Here is a 13,446-nt window from a genome sequence, read left to right as displayed (position 1 = left end):
GCAACATGATTTATCACCATTGGTACTCATCTTGGTCACCTGACTGAGATGGTATTTCTCAGGTTTCTCCACTGTCTATATGTGCATGTGCGTGTGTGTATTAATTCATGTATACACACATATCTATAAATATTAATATATGTAATTATCTGCATCTATATTAAACTGAACATTAGTTTATATTGGTGTTCCTACCTCTAATTCATTACGGCAAGGATTACTCTAGCCTTGCTTTGCTGTAACATTTACTCCAATAGTGAGAAACATGGCTCTCACCATCTGCCATCCATTTAACTCTTCAATTCCAGTATACAGGTAAAGTGGTTGTACAGAACTAGAAAACAGTGTTTATATGTACAGTTCATTTTAATTTTTATTTTTTATTGAAATTGTTTATTTTCATAGGTTATTGGCGAACAGGTGGTGTTTGGTTACATGAGTAAGTTCTTTAGTGGTAATTTATGAAATTTTGGTGCACCCATGACCCGAGCAGTATAAGCTGCACCCAAATTAGGGTCTTTTATCCCTTACCCCCTTCCTACCCTTTTCCCCCAAGTCTCCAAAGTCCATCATGTCATTCTTATGCCTTTGCATCCTCACAGCTTAGCTCACACTTATGAGTGAGAACATACGATTCTTGGTTTTCCATTCCTGAGTTACTTCACCGAGAATAATAGTCTCCAATCTAATCCAGGTCACGTGAATGCCATTAATTCATTCCTTTTTATGGCTGAGAAATATTCCATCATCTATATTAGTTTCTTTATCCACTCATTGATTGATGGGCATTTGGGTTGGTTCCACATTTTTCAATTGCGGACTGACTGTACCACTATAAACATGCATGTGCAAGTAGCTTTTTTGTATAATGACTTCTTTTCCTAATGGTAGTTCTACTTAAGGAATTTCTACAATGTTTTCCATAGTGGCTGTACCAGTTTACATTCCCACCAGCAGCATAGAAGTGTTCCCTGTCTATTGCATCCATGACAACATCTATTGTTTTTTGATTTTTAAAATTATGGTGATTCTTGCAGGAGTAAGGTGGTATCGCATTGGGCTTTTGATTTGCATTTTGCTGATCATTAGTGATGTTGAGCATGTTTACGTTTGTTGGCCATTTGTATATCTTCTTTTGAGAATTGTCTATTCATGTTCTCAGCCCACTTTTTGATGGGATTGTTTTTTTTTTTCTTGCTAATTTGTTTGAGTTCCTTGTGGATTCTGGATATTAGTCCTTTGTTAGATGTATAGATTGTGAAGATTTTCTTCCACTCTGTGGGTTGTCTCTTTACTCAATGTTCCTTTCGTCATGCAAAAGTTCTTCAGTTTAATTAAGTTCCAGCAATTTATCTTCTTTTTTATTGCGGTTTTTGGGAGGTCTTGGTCATGAAATTCTTGCCTAAGACAATGTCTAGAAGGGCTTTTCCAAAGTTGTCTTCCTGCATTTTTATAGTTTCAGGCCTTAGAGTTAAGCCCTTAATCCATCTTGAGTTGATTTTTGTGTATGGTGAGAGATGATGATGCAGTTTCATTCTCCTATATGTGACTGGACAATTATCCCAGCACCATTTGTTGAAAAGGGTGTCCTTTCCGCACTTTATGTTTTTGTTTGCATTGTCAAAGATCAGTTGGCTGCAAGTGTTTGGGTTTATTTCTGGGTTCTCTATTCTGTTCCACTGGTCTATGCACCTATTTTTATACCAGTACCATGCTGTTTTGGTGACTACAGCCTTATAGTATAACTTGAAATCAGGTAATGTGATGCCTCCAGATTTGTTCTTTTTGCTTACTCTTGCTTTTACTGTGTGTGCTCTTTTTTGGTTCCATATGAATTTTAGGATTTTTTTTCTAATTCTGTGAAGAATGATGGTGGTATTTTGATGGGAATTGCATTGAATTTGTAGATTGCTTTTGGCAGTGTGGTTATTTTCACAATATTGATTCTACCCATCCATGAGCATGGAATATGTTTCCATTTGTTTGTGCCATAAATGATTTCTTTCAGCAGTGTTTTGTAGTTTTCCTTGTAGAGGTCTTTCATGTTGTTGCTTAGGTATATTCCTAAGAATTTTATTTTATTTTATTTGTAGCTATTGTGAAAGGGGTTGAGTTCTGGATTTGATTCTCAGCTTGGTTGCTGTTGGTGTAGAGAAGAACTACTGATTTGTGTATATTAGTTTTGTATCTGGAAACATTGCTGAATTCTTTCATCAGTTCTAGGAGCTTTCTGGAAGAGTCTTTGGGGTTTTCTAGGTAAACAATCACATCATCATTAAACAGCGACAGTTTGACTTCCTCTTTACTGATTTGATGCCTTTTATTTCTTTCTCTTGTCTGATTCCTCTGGCTAGGCTAGGACTTCTAGTCCTATGTTGAAGAGGAGTGGTAAGATTAGGCATCCTTGTCTTCTTCCAGTTCTCAGAGGGAATGCTTTCAACTTTTCTTCATTCAGTATTATGTTAGCTATGGGTTTGTCATAAATGACTTTTACTACATTGAGATATGTCCCTTGTATGCCGATTTTGCTGATAATTTCAATCATAAAGGGATGTTGGATTTTGTGGAATGCTTTTTCTGCATCTATTGAGATGATCTTGTGATTTTTGTGTTTAATTCTGTTAATGTGGTGTATCACATTTATTGACTTGCATATGTTAAACTATCCCTGTATCCTTGGTATGAAACCCACTTGATCATGATGGATTATCCTTTCGATATGTTGTTGGATTCACTTAGCTAGTATTTTGTCAAGGATTTTAGCATCTATCTTCATCAGAGATATTGGTCTGTAGTTTTCTTTCTTGGTTATATCCTTCCTTGGTTTTGGTATTAGGGTGGTACTGGCTTCATAGAATTATTTAGGGAAGGGTCTCTCTTTCTCTATCTTATGGAATAGTGTCAGTAGTATTGGTATCAATTCTTCTTTGAATGTCTAGTATAATTCTGCTGCAAATCCGTCTGGTCCTGGACATTTTTGTTGGTAATTTTGTTATTAACATTTCAACCTCACTGCTTGCTATTGGTCTGCTCAGAGTATCCAATTCTTCCTAATTTAAACTAGGAGGATTGTATCTTTCCAGGAATTTATCCATTTCCTCTGGGTTTTCTAGTTTTTGCGCATAAAGGTGTTCATAGTAGCCTTGAATGATCTTTTGTATTGCTGTGGTGTCAGTTGTAATATCTCCTATTTTGTTTCTAATAGAGCTTATTTGGATTTTCTCTTTTCTTTTCTTGGTTAATCTTGCTAATATTCTATTATTTTAATTATCATTTCAAAGAACCAGTTTTTGTTTCATTTATCTTTTGTATTTTTTTTTTTGTTTGTTTCAATTTCATTTAGTTCTGCTCTGATCTTGGCTATTTTCTTTCTTTTTTTATTATACTTTATGTTCTAGGGTACATGTGCACAACGTGCAGGTTTGTTACATATGTATACATATGCCATGTTGGTGTGCTGCACCCATTAACTCATCATTTACATTAGGTATACCTCCTAATGCTATCCCTCCTCCCTACCCGCTCCCCACAATAGGACCCGGTGTGTGATGTTCCCCTTCCTGTGTTCAAGTGATCTCATTGTTCAGTTCCCACCTATGAGTGAGAACATGCAGTGTTTGGTTTTCTGTTCTTGCGATAGTTTGCTGAGAATGATGGTTTCCAGCTGCATCCATGTCCCTACAAAGGACACAAACTCATCCTTTTTTATGGCTGCATAATATTCCATGCTGTATATGTGCCACATTTTCTTAATCCAGTCTGTCACTGATGGACATTTGGGTTGGTTTCAAGTCTTTGTTATTGTGAATAGTGCCATAATAAACATACGTGTGCATGTGTCTTTATAGCAGCATGATTTATAATCCTTTACGTATAAACACAGTAATGGGATGGCGGGGTCAAATGGTATTCCTAGTTCTAGATCCTTGAGGAATTGCCACACAGTCTTCCACAATGGGTGAACTAGTTTACAATCCCACCAACACTGTAAAAGTGTTCCTATTTTTTCACATCCTCTCCAGCACTTGTTGTTTCCTGACTTTTTAATGATTGCCATTCTAACTGGTGTGAGATGGTATCTCATTGTGGTTTTGATTTGCATTTCTCTGATGGCCAGTGATGATGAGCATTTTTTCATGTGTCAGTTGGCTGCATAAATGTCTTCTTTTAAGAAGTGCCTGTTCATATCCTTTGCCCACTTTTCGATGGGGTTGTTTCGTTTTTTTGTTTTTTGTGTTTTTTTTTTTTTTTTTGTAAATTTGTTTGAGTTCTTTGTAGGTTCTGGATATTAGCCCTTTGTCAGATGAGTAGATTGCAAAACTTTTCTCCCATTCTGTAGGTTGCCTGTTCACTCTGATGGTAGTTTCTTTTATTGTGCAGAAGCTCTTTAGTTTAATTACATTCCATTTGTCAATTTTGGCTTTTGTTGCCATTGCTTTTTAGACATGAAGTCCTTGCCCGTGCCTATGTCCTGAATGGTATTGCCTAGGTTTTCTTCTAGGGTTTTTATGGTTTTAGGTCTAACATTTAAGTCTTTAATCCACCTTGAATTAATTTTTGTATAAGGTGTAAGGAAAGGATCCAGTTTCGGCTTTCTACTTATGGCTAGCCAGTTTTCCCAGCACCATTTATTAAATAGGGAATCCTTTCCCCATTCCTTGTTTTTGTCAGGTTTGTCAAAGATCAGATGGTTGTAGATGTGTGGTATTATTTCTGAGGGCTCTGTTCTGTTCCATTGGTCTATCTCTCTGTTTTGGTACCAGTACCATGCTGTTTTGGTTACTGTAGCCTTGTAGTATAGTTTGAAGTCAGGTAGTGTGATGCCTCCAGCTTTGCTCTTTTGACTTAGTATTGTCTTGGCAATGCGGACTCTTTTTTGGTTCCATATGAACTTTAAAGTAGTTTTTTCCAATTCTGTGAAGAAAGTCATTGGTAGCTTAATGGGGATGGCATTGAATCTATAAATTACCTTGAGCAGTATGGTCATTTTCACGATATTGATTCTTCCTATCCATGAGCATGGAATGTTCTTCCATTTGTTTGTGTCCTCTTTTATTTCATTGAGCAGTGGTTTGTAGTTCTCCTTGAAGAGGTTCTTCACATCCTTTGTAAGTTGGATTCCTAGGTATTTTATTCTCTTTGAAGCAATTGTGAATGGGAGTTCATTCATTATTTGGCTCTCCATTTGTCTGTTATTGGTGTATAAGAATGCTTGTGATTTTTGGACATTGATTTTGTATCCTGAAACTTTGCTGAAGTTGCTTATCAGCTTGAGGAGATTTTGGGCTGAGACGATGGGGTTTTCTAAATATACAATCATGTCATCTGCAAACATGGACAATTTGATTTATTCTTTTCCTCTTTTCCTAATTGAATACCCTTTATTTCTTTCTCTTGCCTGATTGCCCTAGCCAGAACTCCCAACACTATGTTGAACAGGAGTGGTGAGAGAGGGCATCCCTGCTTGTGCCAGTTTTTAAGGGGAATGCTTCCAGTTTTTGCCCATTCAGTATGATATTAGCTGTGGGTTTGTCATAAATAGCTCTTTTTATTTTGAGATATGTTCCATCAATACCAAACTTATTGAGAGTTTTTATCATGAAGGGCTGTTGAATTTTGTCAAAGGCCTTTTCTGCATCTATTGAGATAATCATGTGGTTTTTGTCTGTAGTTGTGTTTCTATGCTGGATTACATTTATTGGTTTGGGTATGCTGAACCAGCCTTGCATCCCAGGGATGAAGCCCGCATCATCATGGTGTATGAGCTTTTTGATGTGCTGCTGGATTTGGTTTGCCAGTATTTTATTGAGGAGTTTTGCATCAATGTTCATCAGGGATATTGGTCTAAAATTCTCTTATTTTTTGTTTTGTCTCTGCCAGGCTTTGGTATCAGGATGATGTTGGCCTCATAAAATTAGTTAAGGCGGATTCCATCTTTTTCTATTGATTGGAATAGTTTCAGAAGGAATGGTACCAGCTCCTCTTTGTACCTCTGGTAGAATTTAGCTGTGAATCCGTCTAGTCCTGGACTTTTTTTGGTTGATAGGCTATTAATTATTGCCTCAATTTCAGAGCCTGTTATTGGTCTATTCAGGGATTCAACTTCTTCCTGGTTTAGTCTTGGGAGAGTGTATATATTCAGGAATTTATCCATTTCTTCTAGGTTTTCTAGTTTATGTGCATAGAGGTGTTTATAGTATTCTCTGATGGTAGGTTGTATTTCTGTGGGGTCGGAGGTGCTATCCCCTTTATCATTTTTTATTGCATCTATTTGATTCTTCTCTCTTTTCTTCGTTATTAGTTTTGCTAGTGGTCTATCAATTTTGTTGATCTTTTTGGAAAACCAACTCCTGGATTCATTGATTTTTTGAAGGGTTTTTTGTGCCTCTATCTCCTTCAGTTCTGCTCTGATCTTAGTTATTTCTTGCCTTCTGCTACCTTTTGAATGTGTTTGCTCTTGCTTCTCTAGTTCTTTTAATTGTGATGTTAGGGTGTCGCTTTTAGATCTTTCCTGCTTTCTCTTGTGGGCATTTAGTGCTATAAATTGAAGATCTACCAAGCAAATGGAAAACAAAAAAGGCAGAGCTTGCAATCCTAATCTCTGATAAAACAGACTTTAAATAAACAAAGATTAAAAGAGACAAAAAAGGCCATTACATCTTGGTAAAGGGATCAATTCAACAAGAAGAGCTAACTATCATAAATATATATGCACCCAATACAGGAGCACCGAGATTCATAAAGCAAGTCCTTAGAGACCTACAAAGAGACTTAGACTCCCACACAATAATATCGAGACACTTTAACACCCCACTGTCAACATTAGACAGATCAACGAGACAGAAAGTTAACAAGGATATCCAGGAATTGAACTCAACTCTGCACCAAGCAGACCTGATAGACATCTACAGAACTCTCCACCCCAAAGCAACAGAATATACATTCTTCCCAGCACCACATTGCACTTATTCCAATATTGACCACATAGTTGGAAGGAAAGCACTCCTCAGCCAATGTAAAAGAACAGAAATTATAACAAACTGTCTCTCAGACCACAGTGCAATCAAACTAGAACTCAGGACTAAGAAACTCAATCAAAACCACTCAACTGTATGGAAACTGAACAACCTGCTCCTGAATGACTACTGGGTACATAACGAAATGAAGGCAGAGATAAAGATGTTCTTTGAAACCAATGAGAGCAAAGACACAACATACCAGAATCTCTGGGACATATTTCTGATGTTGTTAATTCTGTCCTCTTCTTTATTTTTTTCGTGTTTATCCTAACTAGAAGTTTACCAGCTTTATTCATCTTTCCAAAGACTTTTTGAAATCTATTGCTTCCCCTGTTTTCAGTCTCATTGATTTCTTATCTAATTTTTGTTTTTATTTTTTCTACTTTCTTCAAAATTTGTGAAGGTTTATGTTCATTTTTAAGTTGGGTCCAATTTTTTTTTTTTTTTTTTTTTTTTTTTGGAATGGAGTCTCGCTCTGTCGTCCAGGCTGGAGGACTTCTTCTTTGACCCACAAATTATTTAGAAGTATGTTATTTAATTTCCAAATATTTGGGAGCTATTCTAGCTACTTTCTGCTATTGATTGTTTCTTCAATTCCATTATGGTTTATTAATTATATATATTGTGGTCTGTGAATTTTCCATATGCATATCTTATATAATTTCTATTCTTTTAAATTTGTGAAGGTGCATTTAATAGCTCTGATTGTGTTCTATCTTATTGAATGTTTTACGTAGCTTGAAGTGCATATGTATTATACTGTTTTTGGATACAGTATTTTATAAATGTCAAGTAGATCAAGTTGATTGATAGTGCTGTTTCGGTCACCTATATCCCTGCTGATTTTCTGCCTGCTTGATCTACCAATTACTGATAGAATAGTATAGAATTCTCCAACCATAATATGAAATTAATATAGGTACCCTAGATTTCTTATTTTATTGTTACTATGATATATCTTTTTATATTCTCTTACTTTCAACCCGAGTCTTTATATCTAAAATCCATTTTTTTGTGAACAACATATGATTGGGTACTGTTTTCCATGAATTTTACTATCTCTGTTTTTAAAACATTGTGTACATTGGTACATTTAAAGTATTGTTGATATAGTTGGATTCATATATACCATGTTTGTAACCTTTCTGTTTCATTTATTCTTCATTTTTCTCTTTTCTAGCTTCTCTGATTTTACTTGAGTATTTAATATGATTTCATTTCATTCTCTCTCTTAGTATATCAATAATATTCCTTTTTCAATAAATTTAAGTTGCCCTGGAGTTTACAACATATAGTTTTAGTTAATATAAGTCCAACCCTCAAATAACACTAAACTGCTTCCCATGTAGTATATTTCATTAAAAGAGTATTCTCAATTTCTGCCATCCATTTCTTGTGACATTGCTATTATTCACTGTTCTTACACATATGCTACGATCACCCAATACACTGTTTTCAGACAGTTATCAGTTATGTCAATTAAGAATAAAAAATATATATCATTTTGTTTTCATTCACTTATTCCTTCTCTGACATTCTTCTTTTCCTATATATAAGGTATATATATTGATTTCTGTCTGAAGACCTTTTTCACATTTCTTGCAAGGTGTATCTGCTGGTAATGCATTCTCTCAGTTTTTGTGTGAGAAAGTCTTTATTTCTCTTTCATTTTTGAATAACAATGTTTCTGTATATAATATTCTAGGTTGGTGGATTAATTTTTCTTTCAACACTTTAAATATTTCTTTTCACTCTCTTTTTTTGCGTGGTTGCTGACAAGAGGTCCATTGTAATTCTTATATCTGTATATTAGTTTTCTAGCGCTGTCATAACAAATTATCACAAACTGGGCAGCTTGAAACAGAAATGTATTCCTCCATCGTTCTAGAGGCTTATAGTCTGAAATCAAGGTGTTGGTAGAGTGGTACTCTCTCAGGGGTCTGGAAAAATCCTTTCTTGCCTCTTTCATCTTTGGGTGGCTCTAGGGGTTCCTTAGCTTGGGGCTACATAACTCCAATCTCTGCCTCCATCTTCTCATGACTTCTCCTGTGTCTCTCCTTTGTGTTCTCTGTGTCTTTTCCTCTTCTTATAAGGACACTTGTCACTGGATTCAGGGTCCACTCAGATAACCCAGGATGAATCTTATCTCAATATCCCTCACTTAATTAGCTTTTCACAGAATATTTTTCCAAATAAGGTCACATTTACAAATGCCAGGGGTTAAGACTTTCACATATATTTTGGAGACTACAATTCAGTCCATCAAAACCTGTTTCTTTATAGGGTTTTCCCTCAATATCAACATTTATTTAGGTTTTCATTAATTTATGTCTGCAATGGTTTTTATAGCTTTTGGTTTTCTACATCTTTTGCCAGATTTTTCACTATGTATTTTGTATTTACTGATAATATTTTAAATGGCACTGTTTTAACTTTCAGTTTCCAATTGTTCATTACTAGTACATAAAAATACAACTGATATTTTGCATATAGATCATTTGTCCTGTAATATTGCTAAACTCAATTATTAGCTCTTGAAGCGTTTTTAAAGATTAATAGGATATCTACACATGCTATCTTGGAGTCTGTGAATAAAGACAGTTTTACATCACCCTTTCAAATCTAGACACCTTTATGTTTTCTCTTGTTGCACTGGATAGAATTTCCAGTACAAAACTGAACAAACTCCTAGGTAAACAGATTGCTTTTAGTTGTAGTTTCCTGAATGCAAACACTCAGAACAACTTTCAGCATATACATATATCTGCCCCTTCTTCAGCTATAAGAAAAAAAGCCTAAGTCTGGGTGATACACTACCTGAGATTAACAAAACCCCCAAGATTTAACAGGAAATTTATAAGAAAGAAGTGGGATGGGCCGGGCGTGGTGGCTCATGCCTGTAATCCACTTTGGGAAGCCGAGGCGGGCAGATCACCTGAGGTCAGAAGTTCAAGACTAGCCTGGCCAACATGGTGAAACCCTATCTCTACTGAAATACAAAAATTAGCCAGGCATGATGGCGGGTGCCTGTAATCCCAGCTACTCAGTAGGATGAGATGGGAGAATCACTTGAACCTGGGAGAAGGTGGCTGTAATGAGCCGAGATCGCACCACTGCACTCCAGTCTGGGTGGCTGAGTGAGACTCCATCTCAAAAAAAAAAAAAAAAAAAAAAAAACCAACAAAAAAAAGAAAGAAAGAGAGAGAAAGAAAGAAAGAAAGAAAAAAAAATAGAAAGAAAAGTGGGATGATTCACATATTCACCAAGACTTAAATACTAAATACAGCCACGTTACCTTGGATGGATGTTAGGCAAGACATCCAAAATAGTAGGTGCTGGTGAAGGGTAGGGGAGAACTGAACGAACCACTAACTATACGGGTTGGCAACAGGGAAAGGCTTAGAGAAAACATCCTCTCCTTACCATGTGTGCCAACAGAATGAAACATAGGGAAATGAGGAGAGGTAGAAGGTCATTTCAGGAAGGCCTTTTAGGGGATACTAAAGAGATACCTTCTTTCTCCAATCAGAACATTTTGGCTTCACTAGTATTTCCCCAACTCCTGCCCAGAGGTATCAAGAGTCATGCTTTTTAAATGTCCAAACAAACCCAAAGTTGCCATGCTGATCAAACAAAGCCTATGGGTATTGTTCTTCATTGTCCTAGTGAGGGGTATATACTATATAGGGACATGACAAAATTGTTCAAATAGACAACTGAAACCTTTGCAATTTGACTCTGGTTGTATCCCAGAGTCAGGGTTCCCTAGAGGGACAGAACTAATAGGATACATGTCTATATGAAGGGGGGGGTTTAAGAAGTATTGACTCACATGGCCATAAGGTGAAGTCCCACAACAGGCAGTCTGCAAGCTGAGGAGCAGGGAAGCCAGTCCGAGTACCAAAACCTCAAAAGTAGGGAAGCCGACAGTGCAACCTTCAGTCTGTGGCCATAGGCCCGAGAGCCACTGGCAAACCACTGGTAGAGGTCCAAAAGTCTAAAAGCTGAAGAACTTGGAGTCTGATGTTCAAGGGCAGGAAGCATCCAGCACTGGAGACAGATGAAGGCCAAAAGAATTCAGCCAGTCAAGGCCTTCCTACTTCTTCTGCCTGCTTTGTTCTAGCCGCTCTGGCAACTGATTAGACGATGCTCACCCAGATTGAGGGTGGGTCTATCTCTCCCAGTTCACTGACTCAAATATCGTAGTCTCCTTTGGCAACGCTCTCACAGGCATGCCCAGGAACAATACTTTGCATCCTTCAATCCAAACAAGTTAACACTCAGTATTAACCATCATACTGATGAAATATATAATCAGTTTTAAGCATGCACCAGAAAAGATTGAACTAAAATGTCAATGACCTAGCATTCTAAAATTGCATAAATTTAAATAGTAAACATCTTACTGAATTAGAGAAGTGTTTAGTATTTAGTAAATGAATATAAATAATTTAATATATATATGAAGCTAAGAGACAGCTTACCGGTGAAAACCATGTTAATTAAATAAAACTTAGCGGAAGTAAATCTATTTACCACAAAAGTAAGCCAGTCACCCTGTAGCATTTTTAGACAATTGAGACATGCTTAAAAGAGATAATGAAAGCCATATGTATTCCCTCCCCACCCCCATCCCCAGAGTTTACCTCAGTGAACAGATTCTGTATATTCTTTCAGAGGATTTTATGTATATTCCAAAACTTATATGAAAAATTTAAATTGTGATATCTTGTTAGACTACTGTTCTGCATCTTACTCTTTCACTTAACAATAGGTCTTGGGCATTTTTCCATGTTAATGTATATCTGTCTATCTCTCCATTTTCATTGGCTGAATCATATGAATCTTTAGGATATTTTCAGTTTCTGATATTACAATTATGGCAATAAACATCATTGTATTCCATCTTAGCTTACTTACGCTATTGCTTCTGTAGGATAAATCCTACAGAATACATAAATTGAATTGCTATATCAAAATTTATACACATCTCATAATCTGTTAGATACTGTCATATTTTTCTCCAAAATTGTGCCAATTTACATTCTTGTGGTGTATGAAAACACTTGTTTCTCTTATATTCTTGGAAATATATTTTTTAATCTTTGCCAATATTACCAAAGAAATATGGGGTTTTATTTTTTCTTAAAAAGTATTAGTAAATAATACTTTAAATGCATATTGGACTTTGTATTTCTTATTCTGTGAACTCCTTTTAGTTTGGTATCCTATTTTCTATTAGGTCATTTCTCTTTTTATAAACCTGTAGGAGTTCTTAATATAACAAGAACAAAAGTAATAGGCAACATTTTTTGAGCACTTGAATATGTGCCCAGAGTATTTTAAGAACTTTATCCTTATTATTTTATTTATCATTCAGAAGAGCTTAAAGAGAAAAATACTACATTGCCTCTATCTGATAACAAAACCGAAGCACAGAAAGTTGAAGTAACTTGCCCCAGATAATATAGTAAGTGGCTATATTGGAATTTGAATGCTGCCAAGTTTATATCCAGAGCTCGCTCTCCTAGTTGGGATTACACTCAATTTTAGATTAATTCAGCAAAATTTGATCTCTGTACTCTCCTGAGTCTTCTTATGACTACAATTCTTATTTTAAATAAAATATATGTTTAAAATACCTTTCAAGCATAATTTTATAGTACTCTTGGACTTTGGATTTATTTCTAGATAGTATTTTTGTTACTAGTATCAATAGTTTTAATTTTAATTGCAATTTCTGTTTGTTGCTAGTGTGAATAAATAAAATTTATTTTTGCATATTGATATTTTTTTGTAGCAATGTGGCTCTCTCTTTAGTTCCAAAAACTAGTGTGCGTGTTCTCTTAGTTTTCTATGTCGATAAACTTGTCTGTGATTAATATCAGTTCTGTTTCTTTATTTTGAAACCTAACACCTTTGGTTTATTTTTCTTGCCTTACAGTGCTTACTTGTAGGAATTCTAGTACAATACCAAATAGATAGTATGCTAGTTGCCTTCCCAACAACTAGGTTCTTACAGATGCACACTAAACACAAGCATATTAAAGGTTCTGAGAAGACCTAAAAGTCTGTAGTTAATTAATCTTCTTACAGTTATATAGCATTACTCTGTTTCAGGTACTCTTCTAAGTTCTTTATATATGTTTGTTCATTTAATTCACCTAAAATCTTATGGGGCAGGGATCAGTATTATCTTTACTCTATAGCTGAGGAAACAAAGGCACAGAGAGAATATTTTGCTTGTTCCATACCACATGGCTAGTAAGGGACAGAGTCCAAGATGTGTTTCTAGAGTCTTTACTTGTAGCTACTATGCCAAGTTGAACTAAAATTTTATTCTAATGCATTTACTTTAAATAGCAGGTGGAACTGTGGCATTATTTCCCTATAACAAAATAGCAGTTAGTGTAAATTTTATTTATTT

This window comes from Rhinopithecus roxellana, chromosome 7 (genome assembly GCF_007565055.1).
Source record: "Rhinopithecus roxellana isolate Shanxi Qingling chromosome 7, ASM756505v1, whole genome shotgun sequence".
NCBI classification, from domain to species: domain Eukaryota; kingdom Metazoa; phylum Chordata; class Mammalia; order Primates; family Cercopithecidae; genus Rhinopithecus; species Rhinopithecus roxellana.
Note: the sequence above shows the minus strand (reverse complement) of the source record.